Here is an 11,534-nt window from a genome sequence, read left to right as displayed (position 1 = left end):
TGTACAGATAAAAAATCCAACATTTCATACTTTCTTGTGTTTTTATATCAAAATTCCATTACTTTTACTCCCTGGAAAACTGTGTGTTTTCAGTGGTTATTTCATGATGTACCAGTAGGCGTACATACAATACTCCCCCCTCCGGCCCTCCCATCATAGAAAACCTGCAACTGCACAGCTTTAAAAGTGACACGAGAGACTGGAGTTTTGATAATAGGGATGAAATCTTCCTCCTCTCCTTCTTCCTCCAAAAACAGGGTGGCGGAGGTGTTGGAGGAGGCGAGTGATTCTCCAAAATAGAATACCGGCTTCTGAGTCACTTCCCATCATGTTGTCATTTCCCCCGCGTTCTGTCCCGCCCCAACATCCTGTCTCAACCGGAAATACGTCACATTACAGAAGCAAGACATCATCAAATCATCGTTTCCTTGTGACTTTAAGCGTTTTTTGTCACAATTTGCCCTCAGAACGATTTGGCTGCGTCTCCTTCATTTCTGCTTATGCAATGCAGAGAAAATATAAAATTTATCCCAGAGAAACTAGAGGCCAAAGGCTCTGTATTCATCTGGAGAGCAGTTGGGAGTCAGAAAAAGCTTAAGGCAATGATAAAGAGATCAAGGTGTGTGTGTGTGTGTGTGTGTGTGTGTGTGTGTGTGTTTGCCACAAGTATCCAGAACACGATCACACACGCAATTAGAGCTCTTCCTCAGCTTAACCTCAGGTGACTTCTCTCTGCAGAGGCCGTTTTTAAATGTTCAGATAGTTTCTGTTTAGGTCCGAGGCTAATCCAGGCCTGCTGGAGTCAAGACCGCTTTAATCATCGATTGAGAGAGAGAGAGAGAGAGAGAGAGACAGAGAGAGAGAGAGAGAGAGAGAGAGGAATGTGTGCGTTTGAATTGCCAGTAAGTGGCTTAGTAGCACTATCTCTCTCCTGTGTCTGCTGATAAGACACAGAAGCTCTCTCTACCATTTCTCTAAGACCGATAAGAACATTTGTCCGTCTCTGTGTGGAAACAAAGACACCCGGGGAACCTGAGCGCACTCTCCCAAACAAATTAACAAGCTGTCAGTCAGTCAGTCAGAAAAGCAAAGTTTCCCCCGAGCGGTCTGAGTCTTACATCAGATGATCCGCCTCTTTCAAGCATCATTCATCTGTCTTTGGTCTGTCTTTCCTCTCGTTGCTGACTGTGTCCCCTCTGCGTCAGTCTGCCGTGGACTGAAGCTGTCATGTTCGGCCTCACATAATGTTAAAGGTCTGTTGAACTTTGTTGAGCCCAAAATCAGTGACTCTGTGATCTGTTGCTCTGGTAGAGGAGACTGGAGAATTGTGTTTTTTTTCTCTCTCCATGCACTGCCATTGTATGGAGGAACAGTCTGAAAATCACACCTCTAGCACATAAAGGAACGCCGACAAAGCAGATTCTGACAATATATATATATTAAAAAAACTGCTGATTTGTTTTTAAGTGAATCACTTTCTTTATGTTTATTAAATCTTTCGGTTTAGTGTTCTATTAAACCTTCCTTTTTAGTTTAGTGTAACACAGAAATAGGTGAAAATAGGTGGGAGACAAAGCAGATTCTGCCGATATATAAAAAACAAGTATTTTTTTTTACTGATAAGTATTATTTTCTTCATTCCATCAGCATAAGTTTCCTCCGACCGGATTTCAGTGTTCCACTTGTTCAAATTGAAAGGTTTAATAAACATAAAGAAAGAGATTCACTTAAAAACAATTCAGCAGCATGACTAGTTTTTTTTTATATAGTGTCAGAATCTGCTTTGTTCATGTCTGTTTATGTGCTAGAAGTGTGATTTTCAGACTGTTCCTCCATACAATGGAATGGAGAGAGAACAAAAACACAATTCTCCAGTCTCCTCTACTGGAACAATAGATCACAGAATCACTGATTTTGGGGTTTTATCATGGAGGAAGACAGGCTACACAACCCAAGACACTAGCAGAGTTCAGCAGACCTTTAAGCTGTGGCTCCTGCTGACTCTGGAGGACCAGCCGCTCTCTGGGCTCAAACTTAAAGGCTTCTTTCTGCTCGTATCGGCGAGCCTGAGCGCAGATGTGCCGTGTGGGAGTGCAAACCGCCAGAGTCTCTAATAAAAAGCCGGGCCTTTTATCTCGGTGTGGGAGAGTTCAGATCCTGGTGCAGGCGCTGCAGCAAAGCCATATTTACTGTAAGACGCCTGGGCACCTCCTGTTGTCCTTCAGCCTGTAACGGCCGGCCGTGAGGGAGCCTGAAAAACGAAAATGAAATCCCAATGAAAACACATCAATCAAGTGTTAACTAAATAGTCACACGGGTCAAAATACAGCTGAAGTATGGGAAACATACAGCAAGCCTGTAGCAAAGAGGAGAAGATTAGGACTTAAATGCCAATGCAGGGTTTATTAAATGTCACTTATTGGCGCAGTAGTATGGAAAATGTAGAGAGGGAGTAATATGCCATGAAGGTTTTTCGACCCTTTGCCCTGTTTTCAGCATTGATGTATAACACTGCAAAAAACCTCCATCTTTACAAGTCATTTCGTCTATTATTGAGTCCTAAAATCCTCATTTTCTTCAAACAAGTGACAAATATCTGCCAGTGAGGAGAGATAACTCTTCACTTGTTTCCGAATGCAGCTTCACTTGTCTCAGGAATTTTCTAGAAGTGAGTGTCAGTCTGTTGAAACCAGTCAGAATAAGGCAGATCACTGCACTGCTGTCAAGAAAATGACACTTGATTCTACCAAAGTCTTGAAACAAGTTGATTTGCAATGGAAACAAGTGAAATTATCTAACCCCACTGGAAGATTTTGTCACTTATTTTAAGAAAATGTAGATTTTAGGACTCAGTAATAGACTAAATGAGTTGTGAAGGTGGAATTTTTTCTCAGTGTGTTATTGATTAATGGACAGTGAGCTCAGTGTTGTGGGAGCTGATTGGTTTTCATAGGAACAGCAGGCCTACTGGCTCTGTAGACTTGACGCTTCTCATCTGTCTTTAATATTTTACACTACTAATCAAAAGTTTGGACACATCACATTTTTCTTTATTTTCACTATTTTCCACATTTTAGAATAATAGTAAAGACATCAAAACTATGAAATAACACAAATGGAATTATGCAATTATCTTATATTTTAGATTCTTTAAAGAAGCCGCCCTTTGCCTTGATGGAAAGGCAAAGGCTTTGGAAAGAAATTCATACATAGGAGCAACTTCACTATTTATATTTGTCTAAGAAACAAATTTAAAGCATTTAAGCAGATGCCTTTAAAAATGGGTTTAAGAGAATGAGAAACATAGAAACATTCAGTCAGGTGGGTCCAGACTGTTGTAAATCCTGATTCTCCAGTCTGCTGCTTTGTTTTTCTCGCTCTCTGCGTGTCGAATATTCCAGTCGCTCACCTCCGAATCTGTTAAGTCGTCTTTTGTCAGTTTGCCTCCTTAACCCGCTCCACTCTTTCATCTGTGTGTGTGTGTGTGTGTTGTGTGTCAGTGTGCTGGTGGTCCTTTATAGCTGGAACCCCGGGGGTCCACCCACATGGCCGAGTGTTTACCCAGCAGCCCCCTCACCCCCCAAAAACACTGCCGCGGCACTGGTCTTAAATCAACAGGTGAAGCGGTGAAAGGAAGTGTCCAGTCTCTCTCTCTCTCTCTCTCTCTCTCTCTCTCTCTCTCTCAGCCCCTTGTGTCGGCCCGGTGCTTTTGTTGGCCGCTGCGTCAGGTACCAGAACAACCAAATATGTCCGTCGTGCGGCCGAGCCGTGGGAGGCCGAGCAAAGCGGCGCCCGGGGTTTCATGGCAGGCCGAAACGCTTTCGAATAGACTGCTCACTATGTTCACTTTATTTGAATTTCTTTTTTTTCTTCTTTCCCTGTGTAAGACGACAGTGTTGGACAAGTTAGGTTCAGGTTCAGGTTCAGGTTCAGGTTCCTTTATTTGTACCCGTAGATAGATTTGGTTTGCAGTAAAGAGTCATCCATCTTGACACACATTTTTAGAAACAACGCAAACAGCAGACAAACATAATAAAAGTACTCGAAGATCCAATCATGAGCGATGGCTCCTGGAACAAAGCTATTTTTATACCGCTTTGTTCTGCACTTTGGGACTATAAACCTTCGTTTACTCGGAAAATGCAATCGATTACTCTTTACCTATTACTCATAATCACATTACTTTACTAATTCCTCAACAGCAGCAGTAATTGGTTCCATTCTTCGTTCCATTACTTTGCGTTTCATTGGCAGCAGCGGCTCCTTGTTTCTCCCTGAGTTTCACATCACTGTGTTTCTGTATCAGATGCTTTGATAAGCTGGATGTTGTGTTTTTCTCTGTGGAAAGAGTTTTGCTGCCACACAAAGTTCACAACGGACCGGAATATTCTTTGCCTCCTTGACTGTGATCAAATCAAAGTAATGGGAAAACTTCCAGCTGCTGAAAGTCTGCATCTCTCCCTCACCCTCCATCTTTTGTTTTGTTTTGTTTTTTTTTTACTTAATAGCCGACCTAAACCTGCTGCATGTCCTTAAGATACATATGAGGATAAAACATGATTTGGAAAAAACAACAACTTCAAAGCAGAGAACAGAGAAGGTTGAAGGAGGTTCAGGTTTAAGTGACACAGTAACAGATCTTTACTGGGACTTGTAACTTCTTCTCTTGTCTGTCCCATCTCTACTGTCCCTCCTACCCATGATGCCTCACTGCCCGCACAGCTCTATTTATACCCGTTGTTATCCGTGGGTGAAGGTTTCCTGGCAGGCGGCGCTGAGCGGTGCCAGCCCAGGAAAGAATGCGGGTCCCGGGGGCCTGGGGTGAGGACACGGCCCCGCTCTCTGGAGGAGCTGCTCAATGCCACTCTGTCTTCCATAGTTGGTTATGTAAGGAGCTGACCGACTCCAGCTGACTCAACATGGTGAACTCAGCGGGTGGCTGCTGTATAGTAGGGCTTGCACCGATATCGGTTTGCCGATAGATATTGGCTGTTCGTGACGTGTCGGATATCGGCCATCATCTGACGTGATGGAGGTTCCTCCTGACCACAGCTGCAGAGAAACAGACTGGAAAACCTGCAATCACATGGATTTTCTTTGCATGTTTTATTTTCATTTAATTGTTCAATTAAGTTTTTGTTATTTGACAGGCTCAGTGCACCAGTGTTGTTGGCTGCTGAGATTTCAAGCTTTCAGTTTTCAACCTTCTTTCAGTTTCATTCGCATAACCGTGGAAGAACGAACTGCAACGAAGCCTAGAAAGCCCGGTGTCTTGGCACACCTTCATGTTTCACACTGAAATCACATTTTCTGCAGCGACCAACCCACCTAAAACAGTTTCATTCATCCGTCTGGGTTTCAGTGGAGAGTTTTAGTGCCCCATGATGGTCTAAAAATGCTGCTTCAGAGGCTTTTCCTCCATACGATTCTGGGGGAAACACTGAATAAACTGAAAATATGGTTAAAAAAATGTCGGTATCAGTATTGGCCTTCAAAAACCCATATCGGTCGAATCTTAGTTTACAATAAAAGTCTTCGAAGGCGAAAATGAGAACTTCATGCACTGCTGTGGCGGCGATGTCGTTAGCATCGTGACAGGGGGGCGGCTGATTGGAGGAGGAGGAGTAGGAGGAAGAAGAGGGTGTTGAAAGCCAGATGTTTAGCTGTATGGTTCAAATGGAAAATAGCCCAAGTGGAACCAAAGTCGTGACGCTGGTTAATTCCCTTCATGTGGCTTCCCTCCCTCCCACCTCCCAGCCTCCATTAGAGGTTTTGGGGACATTTTGCATGGAAATTAGGACTTTATTTTGCGTCATAGGCTTGATATAAATGACTGTGTCTGGACTCTGGCAGCATGTATATATCTTTGTGTGTGTGTGTGTGTGTGTGTGTGTGAGAGAGAGAGAGAGAGAGAGAGAGAAAGAGAGAGAGCACACATGTGATGCCATGGCTGGTTGCCAGGACTTCTTCCTCTCCTGCCTTACAGCTCCTGCTCCACCAATCATTGTGTCACATGTGTTTGAGAGCCAGCTGTTGTTAAGGAAATGACTCCCGGTTGTATGATTAAAAAAAAAACCCCAAACAAACTTTAATGAAGTATTAATAGACTTTCATTAAAATTAACTAGCCTTTGACTGACTTTGATGTAGCTTTGGACAGACTTGTAACCAGGGAAGAGGTTTTGTCGTCATGCTAGGTGTTAGGTGTTTTTTTTCCTCATGCAGCCTCCTGTCAGACAGGGGGACCGGGCAGGTCTGGGGTCAGTGGGTGAGATGTTGTTGGGCCTGTGTGGCTGGAGGGAGAGGCAGGATGGAGGGGATGATTGTGATTCCCTCCTGAGCTCACGGGGGATTCTGCCTCTGCTGCTTGTTTCTCAGCATCTCCAGTAAACTCCATCTCAGTCTGAGTGGGCTGCTTCTCTCTGGCTTGTCCTCATTTTACCCTGCTTCATACTGTACTGTGTTCATGCTGCGCTTCCTCTCTCTGTGCTTTGCTGTCCTTAAAGGAAAAATCCACACTAAAACACTAAAAAACGTCTTCTTCTCCAGGATAACCGGCCAATCGTAGACGAGGTGACGTCACCTCCAGATGTTTCCAGCAGCTACAATGGAGTTTGATATCAGAAAATGTTTCATGGATCTAAAACATCAGCGGTAAACGTCAGGTTTTGGTGTCAGTCCCTCAGAATCAAAGAGCGAGGGCTTCTTTCTAGAGCCGCCATTTTGCACCGAGAGACGTTCAACAATCATACAGGGAGAAATCCATCGTAGAAGAGGAGAGAGACCAATTTCTCCACCCACAGGAGCAGGAGAGAGACCAGAATGCAATGCAGCCACAACACATGTTGTGTTTTGCCTAAGTGGTTTGACTCTCACTTTTTCTTGACTGGCAACAACTACTGGCTATCGCTTATTGGTTATTTAATATTTGGAGGATATTTGTTTTTCCAACTTCAATAACTTGCTTGAACTGTGAGACAGAGATTACTGGAATTGTCAACCACTGGTTTCAATATTGGAGAAAGTATTTTCCTTATGCATAAACACACATTCAAATGTCAATAGCTAATTTTCCATATGAACGAGGTAATATAAGAAAGATGTGTGTCTGTTCACCTGACAATGATAGAGGTTCTTCCTAAACTTTTCTTGCTCCCCAGCCTGCCCACACAGGAGCCTGTCCACTTCATGTGGCATGGAGAGACGCACTATTAATGTAGGTTAAGCTGGATAGACTTTAGCATAAATATGTCCCCTCCCTCTCTCTCTCTCTCTCTCCCTCCCTCCTCAAGTGACTGGCAGGAGGAAGCTGAGAGTTTGTGGTGAGCTAACGCTGCGTTCACATGGGAGCGACCGCCAGGACAGTTTGACGGCTGAAAGCAGCAGCTTGGACGCGTTTATGCATTCGAACTCATTTGCCAGTGCCATCTCAATGCCATAATTGTTTTTTTGCTCTACACTTTAGCTGCTCGTGAAGGTCAGTCTCTGCTCAAGTGTTTAGTGAGTGATAGATGTGAGTTTGAAACCACAGCCGCAGACGAAAAACCCGGCGAGCGGCCATACGTACTGTAGCTGCGTCCTGCCATGACAGATTAAGAGCTGTGACCTCAACATGGCTCATGATGAAAATCGTTCAATTTGTTCATTTTATTGGAAATATGTATATCATTCTCTACAGTTGACTGCAGATATTTCCTTGTTGGTGACGTCAGAATTCAGGGAATCGTAGAAATCAGCGTCCATGATTACTAAACCTTGAGTTTCCACGTGTTTACGACCTGAAAGCTGACGTGAATGGCACTTTAAAGTTGGAAGCTCGTATCTACCGTCTGTCCCATATGATGTGAATTCAGAATAAGAGAAACCATAAAGTAGAATGTCAACATTACCTTGCAGGGTTAATGGGGGCTCGGGGGGAAAATACCCTTGATAAGAAGGCAAGAAATGCCCCTGATAATTAGGAGAATACTTGTTTTGCATTTCACCTTCAAATTCATTGAATTGTCAAATAGTCAGGTGTGAATGTGACTAATTCATGGGAGCCGATGGGATTCTATCCAGTTTGCTCTGGGGGAGAAAAACGGAGCAGTTTTTAATCAGAAAACCACCGAGTTCGCAGCCTGAAGCAGCAGAAAAACTGTTGGCAGCACGCAGCCAGCAGGAGGAGAAAATACCGACCGCACAGAAGAAGAAGAAGAAGGACTGGTTGGGGACAGAGAGGAGGGGAAAATGGCACCGTCCCGCTCTCTAAGGCCCGACGCCAGTTTCCAGCAGTGGGAAAGAAGTTAAAACAAATCTCAATGGTGCAAATTGAGTGTTTATTTGCCAATATCCAGTGCAAATCGTTCAATAAAATTGCCCCCGAAAAGGACCACAGTGCCCCTAAAAATCAGATCAACGCGGGCAAAAACTCATATAACTGCTCCATGGTACTAGACATACACTCCACTGACATGGTTCAGGTCAGTTCTGCTGTGAATGACCTGTGACCTACGATGGATTTCTCCCTGTATGATTGTTGAACGTCTCTTGGTGCAAAATGGCGGCTCTAGAAAGAAGCCCTCGCTCTTTGATTCTGAGGGATTGACACCAAAAACCTGACGTTTACCACTGATGTTTTAGATCGCTGAAACACTTTCTCATATGAAACTCCATTTTAGCTGCTGGAAATATCTCTAAGTACATCACCAATAGCTGTTTTTGTAATAGTATTAAATTGTTTTAGAGTGGATTTCTCCTTTAAACAGTCTCCTGAACAGTCAAAAGGCAGAACAGTCATTTCCTAAAACATTCTTTTATTGTCCTATCCTCAGTGAAATTATACTACTCCTGATTTTGCTAGGGACCCCCCTTTAAAGACCCTTGGTGGTCCCTGGGCCCCCACTTTGGGAACCACTGGGCCACAGTTCAGCCCCTCCACCCACAACATCACCAGCACATGCGTCACTCAGGCAGCAGTAAAAACACGACAGCCACTCCCTTTCCTCCTAACATGTGTCTGTGTGCCTATATGAACATGTATTTAGTCATTTAGGCTGTTTGTCAAGAAAATAAAGTTTAATAGAGTCTGTGCTCTTGGCTCAGTCTGTATTATTAGGTGTGTAAGGTGAGGATTTTATACATTCTCACACACAGCACATGTAAAAACCTTTGAAGCCAGGATGGAATAGTACATCTTTTTTATGCTGCATTAAAGAAGATTGATGTTTTTTCCATTTACGTATTATCCTGCAGTGTATGCAGTAGTACAGTAGCTACGAATTTGCAAAAGCTGAACGAGTCATTTAGTCTCATATTCAGCCTTCAAATCTTATTTTTCTTTAAAAGAAAAAGAAACATTCTGCCAGTGAGGAGAGATAACTCCACTTGTTTCCATTGCAGTTTTTCTAGAAATCTGTGTCAAACCAGTCAGAATATCATCAAGAAAATTACACTTGATTCTACAAAATTCTTGAAACAAGTTGATTTGCATTGGAAACAAGTGAAATGATCTATCCCCACTGGCAGATTTTCTCACTTATTTTAAGAAAATTACCATTTCAGGACTCAATATAGACTAAATGTCTTAAGATGCCAATTTTTTTGCCATGTACATGATAAAATAGAGAGAGTTTTGCGGTGATGAGGTTCGGCCTGATTACTAGGATGGTAGGATCGCAATAACGGACCTCTCCTTTGCCAGCAGAGTTACTGTTTTATTAAAAAACGTCTAATTAACCCCACAAGGGGACGTTTAATGCTGCCACCAGTCATAGTAAAGCATGATTTTATTTCGCACCTCACCTCATTAAGGCTCCTTCACTGTACAGCCAGAAATATAGCCATAGTTAATATGGAAATCTATGGGTGTAGGAATGGACAGGGGAGCTGTGTGGGCTGCAGCCTTGGTCTCTCTCTCTCTCTCTCTCTCTCTCTCTCTCTCTCTTTCTCTCTCTCTCTATCTTGCTCTCTTTCTCTCTCTCTCTCTCTCTCTCTCTCTCTCTCTCTCTCAATTTTCAATTCAAATGAGCTTTATTGGCATTAAATACAACAGTATCTGTTGCCAAAGCAAAACAGTGATAATCAAGAAAAAGTAACAATAATAATAACAACAGAGATAATTGAACAATAGAAAGTTGCAATTATTCAATCAAACACAAAGGAAAAAATTGAAAATATTTAGATCAGTTCTCCTGTCTCAGGTTTTCACAGCATGTTATATAAACAGCAGCTAGTGTGGCACACTCCAAGGATTTCTCCAAGGATATAAAGGAGTTTTTTGTCAGGAGAAAGTTTTTCGAAATTTCACATATTTTGGAGTTTGGAGAAATATTTCTCTCTCACATTTTCTCTCTCTCCCTATCTGAGCATATTTAGCAGTATGTGGCATGCAGTATGGTCGTTACAGTGTGTTATAACATGGTCTGGTTGGGGACAATGACATGGCTGATAGCTAGCTAGTCTTGTTGTTAAACATACTGTCAAATTATATTTACTGTTTGTTATTGACTTTGAATGTTGCTAGCATAACGTTAGCTTTCTGGCTCATAGCTGAGCCAAAGGGTTCTATGAGCTGAGCGGACTAGAAATATCTCCTGCTGCCAAGTCATATCTAAGGTTCGTCCTATTTACTGGAGTAGCGAACAACGTTTCCATTGCATAAGAACCTTATGGGATGGTAACGCATGAAAATATAAATTAATGGTCTTCATTTTTTTTCTTTGGCAAGTGACCATGGTATAAGCGGGATAATGCCCTTCGAGGTATCCGTTATCAGGAATTAATGGACTCCGCTACACGTCGGAGGGTTCTGGCCTTCCCATCATCCATTCATTTGTGATAATGGACACCTCGTCGGGCATTATCCCTTAAATAGTACAGATGGGTACAGGGTTATTCCGGTTTTGATTATAGCACAGTGCAAAAAATCTCCATCTTAACAAGTCATTTAGTCTATTATTGAGTTCTGAAATTGTAATTTTCTTAAAATAAGTGAGAAAATCTTCCAGTGGGGTTTGATAAGTTCACTTGTTTCCATTGTAAATCAACTTGTTTAAAGACTTTGGTAGAATCAAGTGTCATTTTCTTGACAGCAGTGCAGTGATCTGCCTTATTCTGACTGGTTTCAACAGACTGACACTCATTTCTAGAAAAATCCTGAAACAAGTGAAGCTGCATTGGAAACAAGTGGAGCTTTCTCTCCTCACTGGCAGATATTTTTCTCTTGTTTTAAGAAAAATAAGACTTGAAGGCTGAACATGAAACTAAATGACTCAATAAGATGGGAAGACAGAAGGAAGACAAGCAGGACGTCTTTTGCGGTGCGTGTTTCATATTCACACTGTATGTCTGTGGGGAAAAAAGCTGGTGAGTTAGGCCGGGATTGACTCTCTGTGACAGTTAGACTCAGTCCTAGCAGTGCGCTCAGTTCTGGCAGTGTGACCGGACTCAGCTCTAGTTTAGTCTTGAAGACGAGCGATTTGTGAAAAAAGATATTAGGTCTCTGAGCAGCTGCTGCCACACCGAGCGCCTAACGAGCAGAAATAGCTCTCTCTG

Source organism: Centroberyx affinis, unplaced genomic scaffold (assembly GCF_046629955.1).
Source record: "Centroberyx affinis isolate AG114_WGS23_722 - 3 ecotype Tasmania unplaced genomic scaffold, CSIRO-AGI_Caff_v1 ptg003565l_1, whole genome shotgun sequence".
Taxonomy (NCBI): domain Eukaryota; kingdom Metazoa; phylum Chordata; class Actinopteri; order Beryciformes; family Berycidae; genus Centroberyx; species Centroberyx affinis.
Note: the sequence above shows the minus strand (reverse complement) of the source record.